This window comes from Heterodontus francisci, chromosome 11 (assembly GCF_036365525.1).
Source record: "Heterodontus francisci isolate sHetFra1 chromosome 11, sHetFra1.hap1, whole genome shotgun sequence".
In the NCBI taxonomy this organism is placed as follows: domain Eukaryota; kingdom Metazoa; phylum Chordata; class Chondrichthyes; order Heterodontiformes; family Heterodontidae; genus Heterodontus; species Heterodontus francisci.
This window is the reverse complement of record NC_090381.1, coordinates 77,951,548-77,971,938: the sequence shown is the minus strand read 5'-3', so window position 1 is coordinate 77,971,938 and position 20,391 is coordinate 77,951,548.

The following is a 20,391-nucleotide window of genomic DNA, read 5'->3' as shown; positions in this document are numbered from 1 at the left end:
TGACGACCCCCCCGCCTTTTTATTTGTAGTTATTTTTTCTTTTTTATTTGTTTATTTTATTTTAGTTTGTCACGTCATTCATGTTTATTACCATGTGCTTACCCACTTTTTTTCATGTTTGTGCTTTGGGCCAGGGCTGTTTATTTTTCTGTCAATTAACGCCCTCTCTACACTAATGCTTTGTCTTTCAGCACACCATTAAGACACTCTTTGCCTTTGCTCCATGACCTTCTGTTCGGTTATTCTCTGTGACCCTCTGTCCAATCAACACCTTCCCTTTTGTTATCTCTTGCCCAATCCCCACTTTATTTCCTTAAAACCATTTCTAACATTTGCCAGTTCTGATGAAGGGTCACTGACCTGAAATGTTAACTTTGCTTCTCTCTCCACAGATGCTGCCAGACCTGCTGAGTATTTTCAGCATTTCTTGTTTTTATTTTCGATTTCCAGCATCGGCAATATTTTGTTTTTATTTTATCTTTTTCCTCACCCTTATGTTATGGGCAACTTTCTCCTGCAAGAGAGAGGGTAGAGAGTACATAATTGTGTGGCACTGCTTGGGTGATGCTGTAATAGCTGAATAGCTGGAGCTATGAGGAGGCAGGGAGGTGTGTGTGAGATGCTAGCAGCATTGAAAGGTGTGGATGAGGTGCAGTATGCAAATGGTTAGATGTGAGTCCTGAGTACCAGGGGTGCTGCTGTGTGAGTGACATGTGGTGCATTGAGTTGAGTGTCGGGGGCACGTTACCTATACACTTTGTTCCAGAAGGCAGTCACACCCGTTAGCATAGGGTCTTCTGATTTGGTCAGTGGTCAGGGAAAGGAGGGTGTGGCTGCGAGTGAGGCAGGTAAGGTGATCAAAAAGGCAGAAGTGGAGGATCCTCAACCCTTGCAATTGTCCAACATGTTTGAGGTTCTTTCAACTTGTATGGATGACAGCAAGGGCTGTAAGGGTGAATGAGTGAAGTGGCCATGGCACCGTGGTACAGGAAGCCATTCTGAAGGGGTGAGTAAATAGGAATGTAGTGGTAGTAGGGAACAGTAGAGTCAGGGGGATAGTCACAGTTCTCTGTGAGAGTCCGGAAAGCTGTGTTGCCTGCCCAATGCCAGGATTCAGGACCTCTGCTCAGAGTTGGAGAGGAACTTGCAGTGGGAAGGGGAGGATCCAGTTGTCGTGGTCCACGTAGATACCAACAACTTATATAGGACTAGGAAAGAGGTTCTACAGAGGGAGTATGAGCAGCTAGGGGTTAAATTAAAAAGCAGACCCTCAAAGGTAATAATCTCTGGGTTATTACCTGAGCCACAAACAAATTGGTATAGGGTAAATAAGATTAGAGAGTTAAATGCATTAAGGATAGTATTTGATTAAAAGAAGAGTCTTACAATGTGGCAAAAAAAATAGCAAGTCTGAGGATTGGGAATGTTTTAGAAACCAGCAAAGGGCCACCAAAATGTAGGAAAAATAGAACTTGAGAGTAAACTAGCAAGTAATATAAATCAATGTAAGAACATTTATAGGTATATAAAAAGGAAGAGAGTAGCTAAAGTAAATGTTGGTCCCTTAGAAGCAGAGACTGGTGAAATTATCATGGGGAATGGAGAACTGACAGAGACATTAAACAAATATTTTGTGTGTCTTCACAGTAGACAACTCACGTTTCATACCAGAAATAGACAGTAACCTAGGGGCGAAAAACAGTGAGGAAATTAATAATAGCAGAGAAAAAGTATTGGAGAAACTTAGGGGACTATAATCCAACAAATCCCGGAACCTGATGGCCTACACCCTAGGGTTCTAAAAGAGATAGCTGTAGAGAGAGTGGATGCGTGAGCTATGATTTTCCAAAATTCCTTAAATTCAGGAACAATCCCATCAGATTGGTAGTTGGCAAATGTTACACCACTTTTCAAGAAGGGAGAGAAAACAGTGAACTAGAGGCCAGTTAGCCTAACATTTGCATTTACATCCATCTTCAGCCAGAAGGGCCGAGTGGATGATCCATCTCGGTCTCCTCCTGAGGTCCCCAGCATCATAGATGCCAGTCTTCAGCCAATCCGATTCACTCCATGTGATATCAAGAAGGCACTCGATATTGCAAAGGCTATGGACCTGACAACATTCCAGCAATAGTACTGAAGACTTGTGCCCCAGAACAAGCTGCGCCCCTAGCCAAGCTGTTTCAGTACAGCTACAACACTGGTGTCTACCTGGCAATATGGAAAATTGCCCAAGGATGTCCTGTACACCAAAAGCAGGACAAATCCAACCCGGCCAATTACTCCCCATCAGTCTACTCCCGATCATCAGCAAAGTGATGGAAGGGGTTGTTAACAGTGCTATCAAGCAGCACTTGCTCAGCAATAACCTGCTCAGTGGCATTAAGTTTGAGTTCCACCGGGACCCTCAGCTCCTGGCCTCATTACAGCCTCAGTACAAACATGGATAAAAGAGCTGAAGTCCAGAGATGAGGTGAGAGTGACTTCCCTTGACATCAAGGCAGCATTTGACCAAGTATGGCATCAAGGAGCCCAAGCAAAACTGGAGTCAATGGGAATCCTTGGGAAAACTCTCCACTGGTTGGTGCCATACCTAGCATAAAGGAAGATGGTTGTGGTTGTTGGAGGTCAATCATCTGTCCCAGGACATGACTGCAGGAGTTCCTCAAAGTGGTGTTCTAGGCCCAACAATATTCAGCTGCTTCATCAATGACCTTCCCTCCAGCATAAGGTCAGAAGTGGGGATGTTCGCTGATGATTGCACAATGTTCAGCAACATTCGCGACTCCTCAGATACTGAAGCAGCCCATGTCCAGATGCAGCAAGACCTGGATAACATCCAGGTTTAGGCTGATAAGTGACAAGTAATATTTGTGCCACACAAGTGCCAGGCAATGACCATCTCAAACAAGAGGGAATCTAACCATCTCCCTTTGAAATTCAGTGGCATTACCATCACTGAATCCCCCAATATCAACATTCTGAGGGTCACCATTGACCAAAAGCTGAACTGGACCAACCATATAAATACCGTGGCTCCAAGAGCATGTAAGAGGCTGGGAATTCTGCGGTGAGTAACTCACCTCCTGACTCCCCAAAGCCTGTCCACCATCTACAAGGCACAAGTCAAGAGTGTTATGGAATACTCTCCACTTGCCTGGATGGATGCAGCTCCAACAACACTCAAGAAGCTTGACACCACCCAGTACAAAGCAGTCCGCTTGATTGTCACCCCATCCACCACCTTCAACATTCACTCCCTTCACCACCGACGCACAGTGGCAGCAGTGTGTACCATCTACAAGATGCATTGCAGCAACTCATCAAGACTCCTTCAACAACACCTTCCAAACCCACGACCTCTACTACCTAGAAGGGCAAGGGCAGCAGTCGCATGGGAACACCGCCACCTGCAAGTTCCCCTCCAAGCTCCAAACTTGGAACTATATCACCATTCCGTCATTGTTACTGGGTCAAAATCATGGAACTCCCTTCCTAATAGCACTGTGGCCGTTACCTACACCCCAAGGACTGCAGTGGTTCAAGAAGGCAGACCTACACCCCAAGGACTGCAGTGGTTCAAGAAGGCAGCTCACCATCAACTTCTCAAGGGCAATTAGGGTTGGACAATAAATGCTGGCCTAGCCAGCGATGCCCACATCCCATGAACAATTTTTTTTTTAAATCAGTCTTTGGGGAAAATACTGGAATCCATTATTAAGGAAGTCTTAACAATACACTTAGAAAAGCACAGTATGGTTAGAATGAGTCAACATGGTTTTACTAAAGGGAAATCCTGTTTGGCAAATTTATTAGAGATTTTTAAGGATGTAACTAGTAGGGTAGATAAAGGGGAACCAGTAGATGAAGTATACCTGGATTGCCAAAAGGCATTTGATAACGTGCCACACAAAAGGCTCATTGGCAGGATAAGGGCTTATGGAGTTCGGGATAATATATTAACATGGATAGAGGATTGGTTAATGGACAGGAAGCAAAATATGGACATGAATGAGGCATTTTCAAGTTGTCAGGCAGTAAGTAGTGGAGTGCTGCAAGGATCAGTGCTGGGGCCTCAGTTATTTACAATCTTTATTAATGAGTATTGCTGAAAACAGAAACATTTTGTCAAAGCTTTTTGTCTTGCACTCATCAGGACAAATCACAAGAATGTCAGTGTTGATTGGTTGGCAAGTGGACTCTGATTGGTAGAGGCATTGGCATGGAGAATGCACCAGTTTACGGTGACTGACAGTTAACTGCCAGGCTTTGCTTGAAATTTAAACCAGGCAGCTTGACTCTGATTGGTCAAGGCATTGCCCAGAGGAATGAATCAACAAATGGCTGTCATATTTTGTTTAGCTAAAACAGGCGCAATGTGTGTACATGTTCTTTCTGTCTGCAAAGAACAGAACCCTGTGCATTAATACAACTAGCTTCCAGTATGCGCAAATACGCCACACTGCAAGCCCGACTGACAATCTTAAATTGGGTGTCAGTGTAATTCTTAGCACACTGAGGATTATTTAGCAAATGTTGTCCAATCATGGAATTACCTCTAATGTTGGACACTGTGTGTTGAGTTTTGCAAACACAGGCTGGTTGGGTACAGTCTGTACCTTGCCCGTTGCGAACAGCGGAAGGGACATGTTGTTTGATACCATCCGCCAGTCTTTGAGATGTACAGCCTATATACCTAGCATCATACTGGCATTGAAATTCATATATCATATTACTCATTTGTGTGATAGGCAGAACGTCTTTTTAGCTTGATGGCAGCATCCTGTTGGTGGCAAACACCACACGTGTTGCTACTGCATAGTAGCAGCGTGAAACAGCTAGCTTTACCGGTTATTCAAATTCTGAGCATCCTGCGTGACAATGGCTACCCTGGTCAGATCATTTCTCGCTGTATATCACGCAAACGTATGAATGGGCATGCCATCATTTTTGGCCCTGAAAAAGCCCAGTTTACCTCAGATTATCCTGGAACGGTAATGTATTCCAAAGATTTGAGAAATCACTTCACTCAAAGGGTTGCGAATCTTTAGAATTCTCTACCCCAGAAGGTTGTGGATGATCCATCGTTGAATACATTTAAGGCTGGGATAGATAGATATTTGGTCTCTCAGGGAAACAAGGGATATGGCAAACGGGCGGGAAAGTGGAGTTGAAGCAGATGATCATCATATTGAATGGTAGTGCAGGCTCGATGGGCCACATGGTCTACTCCTGCTCCTATTTCTTGTGTTCTAGTGCTCTTCTTGGTGCAGTGGGAATGAGATGTATTGTGAATGCATTCACTTGATAACCAGTGGGAGCTATGTATATTTTATTTGGCATTGGTGCCACAAATGTGGCACCAAACTACAGGCATTCATCCCCCAGTTGACATGCTCCCATTCCCCCCTCTGGCTGTGTCTTAAGAGCTTCCATGCCTTCCTGCTGGACTCCACTGTGTTGACTAAAGCTTCCAGAATGGCATTCTAGAACTGAGGAGCTCTCTCCCATGCCTGTTGAGCCATCCTTAAAAAGTTCAGAGATGAATGTCGAGCATGATTTCAGGTGTGCAGCTTCCCTTTAATAAGCAGTGAACCTTTAATAAGAACAGGCTACTTGGGGCACATCATCAGGAAACAATGCTGCCGAGCCCTTTTGCTGTGTGCAGAGGCAGCTGGCAGTTTTGAGATCCGCCAAGCAGCGCAGGAGTAGCAAGGCAGCTGTTCAGCCCAATGCCACAATCAGGGAAATGAGGTGGGTACACTGAAATTGTGTCATACCCACCTCGATTTCAACAGGGATGGGCAAGTCAGGAATTGTGATCCTCGAGCCTAAAAAACAAGGCACAGGAACCTCTAGTCCAGTATGTTGAAGTGCCAGTAATTCAAGTCTCAAACCATTATCCCACATTAAGTTTTGAATAGAGAAATAATTGACCTTGAGATTTTGCTGGTAGGAAGCAATCTGGGGGCAGACGTAGTATTTGGGGGTAATTTTAGCCTAACCTGTTAGTAGTAATTGACTGTATTGGATTAACCACCCATTTACTTTCTGATTTTTATCTTCCATTTCCAGGTTAAACTTATCCCCTATGTTTTCGTTTTTGGGCATTTCTCCCATAAAACATTGCTGGACTCATTTTCTTAAATGGACAGAACTTCAGATTAGTGACTGAAATAGAAGATATGAATTAAATTAAAAACTAAATCTGGCTTCCTGGTCCATTCTCTGGAACCCGCTGACCCATGAAGGATATTAGATTAAAAGGAAATGTCTATACATAGAATTTAAATGTGGATATAATAGGATGGATGGAGATACAGTTGTAACTCAAGGATGATAGAATAAGAAAAGAAGGGGAGAGTTAGTCTTCTCAGTCAGGGATGCTGGGCATCAACAAAACAACACATAGATCCTCAGAGGAAAAGTTATCAAAATACATTTAAGTCTGTCACAGCAATAATAGGTTAGTAATTGAGGGGATACTACAAAACTCCAAAGTGACAAAAGCAATATGGAACAGAGTAGATGAAGGAGGGAGCAAATGGAAAAAAATGCATGACTTTAATTGTCCTGAATTCCTGCAAATGTAAATTAGATCAAGTTAGGCCATCAAGAAGAAAATGATCAATAAATGAGAAGTGGAAAAAAACTTTAGCAGCAAAAACATGATTTTCAGATGTTTTCAGGTGTGTCCCTTAAGGATAAGGTAAGAATTACTGTGGTGTAGAAGAATGTTGACCTAAGAACATAAGAAGTAGGAACAGGAGTAGCCCATTGAGCTTGCTCTACCATTCAGTAAGATCATGACTGAACTTCTACATCAACTCTACTTTCCCACTCAATCCCAATATCCTTTGATTCTCTTAGTGCCCAAAAACCTTATCGATCTCTGTCTTGAATATACTCATTGACTTAGTGTCCACAGCCTTTTAGGGTAGAGAATTCCAAAGATTCACAACACTCTGAGTGAAGAAATTTCTGCTTCTCTCAGTCCTAAATAGCCAACCCCTATCCTGAGACTATGACCCTTAGTTCTAGACTCTCCAGCCAGAGGAAACAGCCTCTCAGCATCTACTCTGTCAAGCCATCTCAGGATTGACATTTAAATGAGATCACCTCTCATTCTCCGAACTCCAGAGAATGTAAACTCAAACTTTCATCCTAGAACAGCCATCTTATCCCTGGAATCAATCTCGTGAACCTTTGTCAGCTGTGGCGAGGTGGTAGCACTTTCGTTGCTGAGTCAGAAGGTTGTGCATTCCCAGTCCCACTCCAGCGCTTGAGCACAAAATCTAAGATGACACCTCAATGCAGTATTGAGCGCTGCACTGGTGGAGGTGCATTCTTTCAAATGAGACGTTAAACTGAAGCCCATCTGCCCTCTCAGGTGGACTTAAAAATCTCATGGTACAATTTTGAAGAAGAGCAGGGGAATTATCTGTGGTGTCCTGGCCAATATGTATCCCTCAATCAACATGACAAAAACAGATTATCTGGGCAATATCACATTGCTGTTTGTAGGAGCTTGTGGAGCACAAAATGGCTACTGTGTTTCCTACATTACAACAGTGACAACACTTCAAAAAGTAGTTCATTTGCTGTAAACCCAGTGATTGCGAAAGGCACTATATAATCACAGAATCACAGAATAATACAGTGCAGAAGAGGCCCTTCAGCCCATCGAGTCTGCACAGATGCATTAAAACACCTGACCTGTCTACCTAATCCCATTTGCCAGCACTTGGCCCATAGCCTTGAATGTTATGACGTGCCAAGTGCTCATCCAGGTACTTTTTAAAGGATGTGAGGCAACCTGCATCTACCACTCTCCCAGGCGGGGCATTCCAGACCATCACCACTCTCTGGGTAAATAAGTTCTTCCTCAAGTCTCCCTTAAACCTCCCGCCCCTCACCTTAAACTTGTGACCCCTCATAACTGACCCTTCAACTAAGGGGAACAGCTGCTCCCTATCCACCCTGTCCATGCCCCTCATAATCTTGTACACCTTGATCAGATCACCCCTCAGTCTTCTCTGCTCTAGCGAAAACAACCCAAGCCTATCCAACCTCTCTTAAATGTTCCATCCCAGGCAACATCCTGGTGAATCGCCTCTGCATCCCCTCCAGTGCAATCACATCCTTCCTATAATGTGGCGACCAGAATTGCACACAGTACTCCAGCTGTGCCCTTACCAAAGTTCTGTACAACTCCAACATGACCTCCCTGCTTTTGTAATCTATGCCTCGATTGATAAAGGCAAGTGTCCCATATGCCTTTTTCACCACCTTATTAACTTGCCCTTCTGCCTTCAGAGATCTATGGACAAACACACCAAGGTCCCTTTGTTCCTCAGAACTTCCCAGTGTCAGGCCATTCATTGAATACTTCCGTGTCACATTACTCCTTCCAAAGTGTATCACCTCACACTTTTCAGCGTTAAATTCCATCTGCCACTTTTCTGCCCATTTGACCATCCCGTCTATATCTTCCTGTAACCTAAGACACTTCACCTCACTGTTAACCACTCGGCCAATCTTTGTGTCATCCGCGAACTTACTGATCCTACCCCCCACATAGTCATTTATATAAATGCAAGACATTCTTTCATGTTACACCTCCTCTGTGGCACATATATCCTAATAGCACTGTGGATGTATCTACACCGTATGGACTGTAGCGGTTCAAGAAGGTGGCACACCACCTACTTCTCTAGCGCAATTAGGGATGGGTAAAAAGTGCTGGCATTGCCAGTGACGCTCACATCCCATGAACTAATAAACATCATTCCTTAGCTAAGGGAATATTTTTTATCAATACTCAATAGAGTTGAAGATTGCTGAAATAGTCCTCCAGCGCTTTTCAGAAAATACATTTGAATAAAATAAGAAATTGGTGCTGCAATTATGAAGGAATTGTAGATAATTGTCTGTAAACAAGGTAATACCAAAATGACTCTGCAGTAGATATGATTGGAATCTTCAAGACATGAGAGTGATGTGTCTGGGAATTATAGAATAAATTATCTTAATACTGGTTTTGGAAATGAAGGTATGGATTGTAAAGGAAGATTTGCTTTAAATTATGTTTGAAGATACAATTATTATTAAAAATGAAGGAGATTCAGTAGATTTATCTAGATTTTATTTCAGAAAAAAATATATCTTTATATGGTGAATTAGGATTAACATACTTCAGAAAGAGGTAGTATAGGTAAAATAGCTTCCATGTCTTACTACAGTGTAAATATATATAAATTTTCATGCATGATGTTTGGAAACCAACATAAACACAACTACCATCTTCATTATAGTTTTTATCATGGAAAGCTATACATTTTCCCAATTTAAGGGACAGTGATCATTGTATCATAAGGTTTAGGCTAACTATAGAAAAGGACAAAGAACAATCCAGAGTAAGAATAATTAACTGGGGAAAAGCCAACTTCAGTGGGGTAAGAATGGAGCTAGGGCAAATAAATTGGAGTCAAAAGTTGCCAGGAAAACCAATAGCTTGACAACCGGCTACCTTCAAAGAAGAGACAGTTTGGGCACAGTCAAGGTATGTTCCCTCAAAGGGGAAAAGTAGGGCAAACAAATCCAGAGCTCCCTGGATGACAAAAGAGGTAGAGATTAAGATAAAGAAGGAAAAGTGTGCTTATGACAGATGCCAGGTAGAGTATACTATTGAGAACCAGGCTGAATATAGAAGGTCCAGAGGGGAAGTGAAAAAGCAAATAAGAAAAGCAAAGAGAGAGCATGTAAAGAGACTGGCAGCTAGCATTAAAGGAAATCCCAAAGTTTTTTATAGGCATATAAATAGTAAAAGGGTGGTAAAAGGAGGAATGGGGCTGATTAAATGGGTGGTTGTTGGTCGGCCCAGACTCGGTGGGCCAAAGGGCCTGTTTCAGTGCTGTATCGCTCTATGGCTCTATGACTCTATGAAGGACCATAAAGGGGATTTACACATGGAGGTAGTGGGCACAACTGAGGTATTAAATGAATACTTTGTATCTGTCTTTACCAAGGAAGAAGATGCAACCCAGGCAATGGTGAAAGAGGGCATAATTCATACACTAGAAGAGTTTAAAATTGATGAAGAGGAAGTATCAGATAGACTGTCTGTACTTAAAGTGGATAAAGTACCAGGACCAGATGAGATGCATCCAAGGATACTGAGGGAAGTGAGAGTGGAAATCGTGACGCACTGGCCATATTTTTCAGTCTTCCTTAGACTCAAGGGTTGTGCCAGAGGACTGGAGAATTGCAAACATTACACCCTGTTCAGAAAAGGTTGTAAAGATAAGCCCAGCAACAACAGGCCTGTCAGTTTAACTTCAGTGGTGGGGAAAATTCTGGAAAAAATAATTCGGGACAAAATTAATAGCCACATGAACAAACACAGGTTAATTAAAGAAAACCAGCATGGATTTCTTCAGGGAAATTCATGTTTAAAGAACTTGCTGGAGTTTTTTGAGGAGGTAACAGAGAGGGTTGGTGAGGGCAATGCAGTTGATGTGATGTACACGGACTTTCAATAGGCATTTGATTCAGTGCCACACAACAGATTTATGAGCAAATTTATAGCTCATGGAATTAAAGGGACAGTAGCAACATGGATATGGAATTGGCTGAGTGACAGGAAACAGAGAGTAGTGGTTAATGTATGTTTTTCGGGCTGGAGGAAGGTTTGTAGTGGCGTTCCCCAGGGATCAGTGTTGGAACCCTTGCTTTTCCTGATATATATTAATTACCCAGACTTTGGTGTACAGGGCCCAACTTCAAAGTTTGCAGATGATACAAAACTTGGAAGCACTGTAAACTGTGAGGAGGATAGTGTAGAACTTCAAAAGGACATAGACAAGTTGATGGAATGGGCAGACAGGTGGCAGATGAAATTCAATGCAGAGAAATGTGAAGTGATTAATTTTGGTAGGAAGAATATGGAGAAACAATATAAAATAAAGGGCACAATTATAAAGTGGGTGCAGGAGCAGAGGGACCTAGGTGTATATGTGCATAAGTCATTGAAGGTGGCAGGACAGGATGAGAGAGCTGTTAATAAAACATACAGTATCCTGGGCTTTATTAATAGGGGCAGAGAGTACAAGAGCAAGGAAGTTAAGTTGAACTTGTATAAGACACTAGTTCGGCCTCAGCTGGAGTATTCCGTCCGGTTCTGGGCGCCGCACTTTAGGAAAGACGTGAGGGCATTGGAAAGAGTACAGAAAAGATTCACGAGAATGGTTCCAGGGATGAAGAACTTCAGGTATGAAGATAGATTGGAGAAGTTAGGACTGTTTTCCTTGGAGAAGAGAAGGCTAAGAGGTGATTTGATAGAGGTATTCAAAATCATGAGGGATCTGGACAGAGCAGATAGACAGAAACTGTTCCCACTCGTGAAAGGGTTGAGAACGAGAGGGCACAGATTTAAAGTATTTGGTAAGAGAAGCAAAAGTGACATGAGGAAAAACCTTTTCACGCAGCGAGTGGTTAAGGTCTGGAAATAGCTGCCTGAGAGTGTGGTGGAGGCAGGTTCAATTGAAACATTCAAAAGGGAATTAGACCGTTTTATGAAAAGGAAGAATGTGCAAGGTTATGGGGAGAAGGCAGGGGAATGCAACTGAGTGAATTGCTCTTCCGGAGAGCTGGTGCAGACACGATGGACCAAACGGCCTCCTTCTTCACTCTAACAATTCTGTGATTCTGATATTGTCCTAAACAGCTCTAAAAGCAGCATGTCACATCTGGATACTTTCTGAAAAGTTTCTCAGTAGTAAATCAGGTTTTGAAAAAAAATTGCTTGCTTTTTGAAGTGAAATGTTACTGAATGTGTTTGGAACACAATTTTGCTACTTTCGGGGCATCTCTTTTTGGTGGCTGCTGCAAGTTTGGTTTCCATGGACAGGCCTCTCATCCTCCCTTCATAAATTTGTGTTTTGCCTCTAGGTGACTTGGTTATGTAGCCATAAAGGGCTGTAAGTATTACTTTCTGGAACAATTCAATATTATATAACTCTAATGGTATTTAAAGATGGTGCAGAGTATTTTAAACAACTATGCTCCCCAAAGAGTCATGATTAATTTAGTTTCTTCTTATAAAACAGCTTGCCATAACAAGTGAATCAAAATAAAGGCTGGAACAGAAGATTTTTGCAGATTACTTTTTATATAGCAAATGTATTCTATATGGGCTCATATGATTTGGCTATAAATAGCAAACTCATGAAATCTTCCCATTGTGAGTTGGGCCAGGAGTATTTTTAACCACTTACAGCTTTCCTGTCAGGGATTACACAAAACCCTGTATATTGAGGGATTGGAAAACTTACATGGATAATTGAAAAGTAGTGATGCATGACTGTTAGATTATTGTAGCAATATTATTCCACACTGACGGTAAATACTGATTTGAATTATTCAGAAAGTTGAAGGAATGAGGGTTTGGAATAGAAAAATGTTTCTAAAATAAATAGCAAGATTGGGTTTTGAAAAAGTACCTGGAGGAAAGAGCAAGTTGAATGCTTAAGAATCTTTTCAGTTTTTTTATTTGTTCCTGGGATGTTGGGGTCACTGGCTTGGACAGTATTTATTGCTCATCCCTAATTGCCCGTGAGAATGTGGTGGTGAGCTGCCTTCTTGAACTGCTGCAATCCTTGTGGTGTAGGTACACCTACAGTGCTGTTAGGGAGTTCCAGGATTTTGTTACGTATTTATTTTCTAGATGTAGGTTGTTTCCAACGATGGAATCATAGCATTTAGGCTACTGTGGAGTAGATGGATATTCTAAACATTATAATCATAACAAAAGGCATAACTATATTGAATTTCTTACTAAAATGTTCCTTGGTAAATTACCGCAGCTGCTGGAAATCTGAGAATGTGTCTTAAGACCTGACTGACCCATTTCTCCACAGACGCTGCCTAAACTGCAGAGTTTTACTGGCTTTTGCATTTTTCTTTAATTTCTTGCTACAAGACAGTTTCAAACATGACAATGAAACAAATATGATTTTCCAGCCACTAGAGGGTAGCAAACATCATGTTTTCAGTGTTTCTCATACTGGCCAAATTAATTTTGTTGGATTGTGCTAAAACTTTTGTACTATTTTCACTGAATTAACAAAAGAAATGTCTTCTTTTGGCTAGTGCTTGTTTGTTCATTCATTGATGTCATCTTCTTCCCAGAAGGTTGACTGCCATGGATCTCCACCTCTGTCTATCCTGTGCTGTCTTTACACATTCTGCATAGGTCAACTGCATCCAGTCCATTATTTGTCATCCATTTTCTTCACTGCTTCCCTCACCTATGTTTTCCATCGATCTTTCCTTCCAATAATTGTCTCTGTCTACCTTCTGCTCTAATGATGTGACCGAAGAATTGTATCTTTGTCTCTTCGATATTATGTCCTAATTTCCTCTTTTTTCCAGCCATTTCCAGCACTTCCTCATTCGTCTTTCTGTCTGTGTAAGATATGCGGAACATCCTCCGATATGTCAACATCTTGAACGCATTCAGCTTTTCAATGGTCTCTTTTTGTTTGTTGTCCATGTCTCCGAAGCATAAAACATAGATGACTAGTGATGGCTAGTGTAACAGAATTTTAAAAGCTTATTTATATATATACATTTACACCTTCTCTACATCTTTTATTTATTTAGAGATACAGCAGTGAAACAGGCCCTTTGGCCCACCGAGTCTGTGCCAACCAACAAGCACCCATTTATACTAACCCTGCAGTAATCCCTACCACCTACCTACACTAGGGGTAATTTACAATGGCCAATTTACCTATCAACCTGCAAGTCTTTGGCTGTGGGAGGAAACCAGAGCACCCGGTGAAAACCCACACAGTCACAGGGAGAACTTGCAAACTCCGCACAGGCAGTACCCAGAACTGAACCTGGGTTCATCAACCTGGGGCCCTGGAGCTGTGAGGCTACGGTGCTAACCACTGCACCACTGTGCCGTCCAATCTTTTGTTTCTTTGTTTGTCCCATTATCATCCCCTTTAGACTTGCACTAGCCTCCCTTTTGTCATTTAATTTCTCCTGCCTTCCACCCTATCCTTTCCGCACCACCCACTTTCCCTACATCTGCAATTGCTTAAAACCTGGTACATCTCCATTTTTTTAATGTTCTGTTGAAAGGCCATTGACCTGAAACATTAACTTGGTTTCTCTCTCCACAGATGCTCCCTGACCTGCCGAGTGTTTCCAACATTTTCTGTCTTAAGATAGATCATTCTTTGGATTTAATGCATCAATCCTAGGACTAGGAAATGAATTTATCTTTATCCTAAGGAATCCTGTGATAAACACATAAAACAAATGATTATTTCAAAATATATCTGGGATATCATCACTTAATTAGTTGAGATATTACATAGAATCAGTAAAAACTGCTGAATTCTACTTTCAAGTTTGCATTTCCTTCACATGCCAGCCATGGCTCAGTGGATAGCACTTTTGGCTCTGAGTGAGAAGCTGGTTAGTTCAGGTCCCACTCCACAGGCGAGAACAAAAATCTAGGCTGACACTGCCAGAGGTTCTGTTTTTTGGATGCGACGTTTAACCCAGCCCTGTCTGCCCTCTCGGGTAAAAGATCCTATAGCACTATTTTGAAGAAGAACAGGGGAGTCATCTCCCGTGTGCTGGCCAATATTTTCCCTCAATCAACATCACTGAAAGAAAGGCCCAGATTTTGCGGTTAGCAGCGAAGAGATGGCACTCACCACTCTTCTTTGGCCTCCTTATCTCGAGAGACAATGGGTAAGCGCCTGGAGGTGGTCAGTGGTTTGTGAAGCAGCGCCTGGAGTGGCTATAAAGGCCAATTCGAGAGTGACAGGCTCTTCCACAGGTGCTGCAGAGAAATTTGTTTGTCGGGGCTGTTACACAGTTGGCTCTCCCCTTGCGCCTCTGTCTTTTTTCCTGCTAACTACTAAGTCTTTCCCTCAATCAACATCACTGAAAGAAAGGCCCAGATTTTGCGGTTAGCAGCGAAGAGACGGCACTTACCACTGACCTAGAAGAAAGCTGCCTATTAATATTTTGTGATCTCTGTAGTGTGGGTTTCAACATTCCCAAATTTATTTTTAACTTGCCACCAGCTATAGGGGTTATCTGGTGGCCAGAAACAGTGATGCCTTCAGGCAGGCTCAGCAGCCAATTGAAGAATTCAGAGACAGTAAACCAGAAGTAAAAAGCACTGATTACCCTTCGCTTTTTAATCATTTTACAAAGAGCGATATAAAGATTGGACATACACATGGATTAAGGTAGATGCTGAAATATCAGCAACAAATGTTTAAATTTTTAAATTATTTTAAACATCTATGGAATTTTATCATAATGGAGAAATTTGACATTCCACAAATATAAAATACATTTTTCAGGGCTAGAGAGGCTGTTCAGCAGAATTATGACTTAATACACTGCTAAAAACCCAGTTACACTGCATTCAACAAGGCTTAACGTTTTCAAGGGTTTTTACAGCGAGACTAATAGCTTAAAAAGTGGAAGTTCACATCAATTCAAGTGATTTCTAAGCTGTTCATCAGTAAGGACTTCAATGGTGCACCCTGTAGAGGAACGGGGAATCATTGACAGCAGCTTTTGGATTTCTGCTTCTAACTGCGCATGCGCAGACATCAGGAGTTGCTGTCAGTTTCATAATGTAATGACGGTGAACGCTGACAGTTTTCTGACAACCACAAAATCCAGGCCATTATCTGGCCATTATCACATTACTGTTTGTGGGAGCTTGCTGTGCACAAATTGGCTGCCACATTTCCTACATTAGAAGTGACTACACTTCAAAAGTATTTAATTGTGAAATGCTTTGGAACATCCTGAGGTCATAAGAAATGCAAAATAAATCTTTCTTTCAATAACACTGCTCTATCAGGAAATACTGAACTGAAGCTCAGCATATTCATCACAAGAACTCTCACTGAAAACATTTTCATTATGGAATTGAAGTTTACAATGATGCTTTTGATGATTAAAAAGTGATTATTGTGAATACAGGGTTCTTTGTATACTGGAGTCCGCATGCCATCCCAATGATCGTGCTTGGAACCCATGAGTCGTGAGCATACTATGTTTTTCCCTGGATATAGACATAAATCTTTTCACTTTTAACATTTTGTTTTATTTCACTTGAATAATAGCATATTCTTTGAAGACAATTCCAAAATGCGGTGCTCAAATCAATGCCATTTTGTGGAGCTGGTGTGATCAGCAAATTTGTTCTTTTCAGAATTTACTAGAATGTGAACATCTTTAAGCATCTATTCTGGAATTGCATACATAATTCAACAAAGGGAGATAGTCCCATTTTGGAACCAGATTGATAAACAGTAACATGATGCGGTAATTTTCAATTTATTGCAGAAGTGAATGGAAACTTTAAACTAAGTGAGTTCAGATTATTTCAAGTACAGGCCAGGATTTTACTGGCCCAGGCCGATGGGCTGGAAGCCAGGTGGGCCAATAAAATGCCAGGAAACCACTTTGGGGAGCCGCTGACGAAGTTTCCCAGTAGTGGGAAAGGTATTGGCTCAGCTGCCCACCGACTGGAGGTGGGCGGCAAATTTGAATAATTATATTCCCAATTAAGGGCCATTTTCCCAGACCACCGGCATTTTGCCAGCAGTGGAGCAGCCCCTGCTGTGCTGGGAGTCCGCCAGCTGCATGAGGCGGCATCCCAGCAATTTCTCGGGGTGGGGGTGGATGTGGGCCATCAGAGCCAGAGGCTTCATGACTCAAGGAGGGGGCTGCCAGCAGCAAAGGCCTCACCCACTGCCCCAACGGCACTGCTGGAGAGCTTTTCCTTCCAATTGCCAGGGCCTGCCTGCTTGGCCCTGGCAAAAAAACGAATCTCTGCCAACTCTTCAAGAGTGCCTAAAAATGGAGGTGCCCTCATGTTCCCCTTTCTGCCTCAGCCAGGGCCACCTCTCTCAGTAGCACTGCCAAGGTTGCAGAGCTGCTGGCCCTCTGATTGGGCTGGCAGTGTGGAAGGCCCATCTGCCTTCCTTAATTGGCCGCCTGCCTTGCCTAGCATTTGTTAATTGGACAGCCACAACAATATTGCTCTCTCGCTTCCATCCCTCGCCCGCACGGCCGTGCCACAAGCTTTACGTTCTGATGTTGAGTCTTCATCGTTGCTGGAAAAATCTCAGCCAAAATTTTAATATTAATGAGATCATGAACTAAAAATAGAAGGTTTTGCCCTATACTTCAGAAGTTAGATAGTTTAAATGAATAAGAAGTCTCTAAATAAGTGTATTGGGATGTGTTCAAGTATAGTTTATTGGGTAGACTAATCATCATTGTCATAGAACCATAGAGTCATAGAGTTATACAGCACAGAAACAGGCCCTTCGGCCCACCGTGTCTGTGCCAGCCATCAAGCCCATCTGTTCTAATCCCATTTTCCAGCACTTGGACCGTAGCCTTGTATGCTATGGTGTTTCAAGTGCTCATCTAAATACTTCTTAAACGTTGCGATGGTTCCTGCCTGTACCACCCCTTCAGGCAGTGTGTTCCAGATTCCAACCACCCTCTGGGTGAAAAGTTTTTTCTTCAAATCCCCTCTAAACCTCCTGCCCCTTACCTTCAATCTATGCCCACTGGTTATTGACACCTCCACTAAGGGAAAAAGTTTCTTCCTATCTATGTTTTATTTATAGATACAGCACTGAAACAGGCCCTTCGGCCCACCAAGTCTGTGCTGACCAACAACCACCCATTTATACTAACCCTACAGTAATCCCATATTCCCTATCACCCACCTACACTAGGGGCAATTTATAATGGCCAATTTACCTATCAACCTGCAAGTCTTTGGATGTGGGAGGAAACTGGAGCACCCGGAGAAAACCCATGCAGACACAGGGAGAACTTGCAAATTCCACACTGGCAGTACCCAGAATCGAACCCGGGTCCCTGGAGCTGTGAGGCTGCGGTGCTAACCACTGCACCACTGTGCCGCCCCCCTCATAATTTTCTACACTTCAATCATGTCTCCCCTCAGCCTTCTCTGCTCTAAGAAAAACAGCCCTAGCCTATCCAGTCTCTCCTCTTCATTACTGAAATGCTCCAGCCCAGGCAACATCCTATTGAATCTCCTCAACACCCTCTTCATAGTGTATTATTGTGGTAGTTTAAATGCTATATTGAATTCTGAATTTCTACAGTTAATTCATTAATATAATTTAGGAGAAGGCAGAATAAGTTGTAACGACCAAGCGGAGTAATGCACTGTTAATTCAGTCCCACGACTCCACAGGTCATAACATATCAAATAAAGTTTCCCATCTACCGGAAAGCAGGCAAATTAAACACTATTTATCCCCCAGAATAAAGCACACCAAACCAGGTGCACTTGATACAATATGTATGTATTCCCCACCAATGCCATTAACTAAAACTTTAGCAATCAGTGCGCTCTCTGGTCGAAATGTTATACCTTTCACCAGCAAAGAGTTTGCATTGCTCCTGTATCCCTAAGTATAACGATAGGTTACCCAACAAGTCCCATGGGTTTACCTCGCAACTTCCAGTATTTTGAACGAAGATGTCCCACCTTGTGGCAATGATAACACAATGGCTTGTGACTACACTTCTACCCTCAGCACCTTCCTTTTTTGTCTGAGGAGGGGATCCTGGAGCATTCCCAGTTGTTCCTTCTTGTCCCTGGCTACTTGCCTTCCTTTCACTTTCCCACTTTCTATCCTTCTTGGGTTTGTGGGGGTGACGAACAAAAGGTTTTGGCTTATTCACAAGCTCAAAATCATCAGCGATTTCCACTGCTTGCCTGGCTTTTAAAACTTTCTGATTCTCTACACAAGTTCTCACTACTGGAGGGAGTGAATTTTTAAACTCTTCCAAGAGAATCAATTCTCTAAAGTTCTCATACTTGGCTTCCATCTTTACTGCCTGTATCCAATGATCAAAATTAATTTGCTTTACCCTCTCAAATTTTACATAAGTCTACCCAGCCAATCCCCAGAGGTTCTGAAACTTCTGACGGTAAGTTTCAGGGACTAACTCACACGCAGCAAGAATAGCCTTTTTTGCCATCTCATAATCTGCAGAAGCCTCTTCAGGAAGCATGGCATAAACTTCATGAGCTCTGCCTATCAACCTGCTTTGCATAAGCAGTTTCCAGCTTTCCTTTGGCCATTTCATTTGTTTGGCTATTTTTTCAGAAGAAATGAAAAATGCCTCTACATCCCTTTCCTCAAACTTAGGGAGAGCTTGTATGAATTTAAACAGCTTTTTGATGGATACTGGGCTGAATTCAGATTCTTCCTGACCAGAATTTTCCCTGGAGTCAAGACTACACTTTTGCCTTAGTTCCATCTCTTTTAATTTGAATTCCCTTGCTTCTCTTTCACTTTTTCTCTGAAATGCTCTCGCTTTCTCCCTTTCCTCTTTTTCCAATTCAAATTTTCTTAATTCTTTTTCAGCCTCAAGTTTTCTTAATTCTTTTTCCTGCTCAAGTTTTTTTTCCATTTCTAACTGAATTTTAGCTAATTCAACTGCATATTCTCTGACTTACTATCTTCTTCCAATTTTAAATATTGGGCAATGTTGTCAATTATCTCTGCTTTTTTAGCACCTGATTTCAATTCTGACCCCAATTGTGCTTCCAATTTTTAAAATTTAACCTTAGTTAAAGTTTTCAAGTCACTGCTGCAACTGCTAATGCCATTCCAATGGTATAGCTTTTACCTTTATACAAGAAACCTGGTTCTTTTATTTTTTCTCTTTCAAATTATTACTCCCCTCACAATTAATGTAATTAGCATTGGAAACGATTCTGACAAGAGTCCTTAATTAATAGGTTATGACAAAGGCGGGAGTAATGCACTATTAATTCAGTCGCACTACTCCACAGGTCACAGCATATCAAATAAAGTTTCTCACCTACAGGAAAGTAGCCAAATTAAACACTCTATTTGTGCCACAGCAAACCAGGTTTCTTTAAACAATAACATTAACTATTTATTAATAAACTAAGTCTTTAATAATGAAATAACACTATATGTGAAAAGATTCTTTTAAAACTTCTTATTTTTCCTACCCCTCATGCACACACACATATATTTTTTAAAAAGTTAACCAGTTTTAAAAGGATGCTCCAGATCACAACTGTTTCTTAGGAATAATAAAATAATTAGGTTGTCATGTTCTGCTGGATATTTCCAGGTCAGTGAGGTGTCCCAGAGTCAAATAGTCGAATGCCACTCGAAGTCTGTCCAGATGAGGTTGATGGAAAGTCTGTGATGGGTAGGCATTCACGGCACTTCATCTGCAGCAGGTGTCACACAGATCTTTCAGCAAAGGGTGTAGCAAAAGGTCTCCTTGGGTTTTGAAATAGCA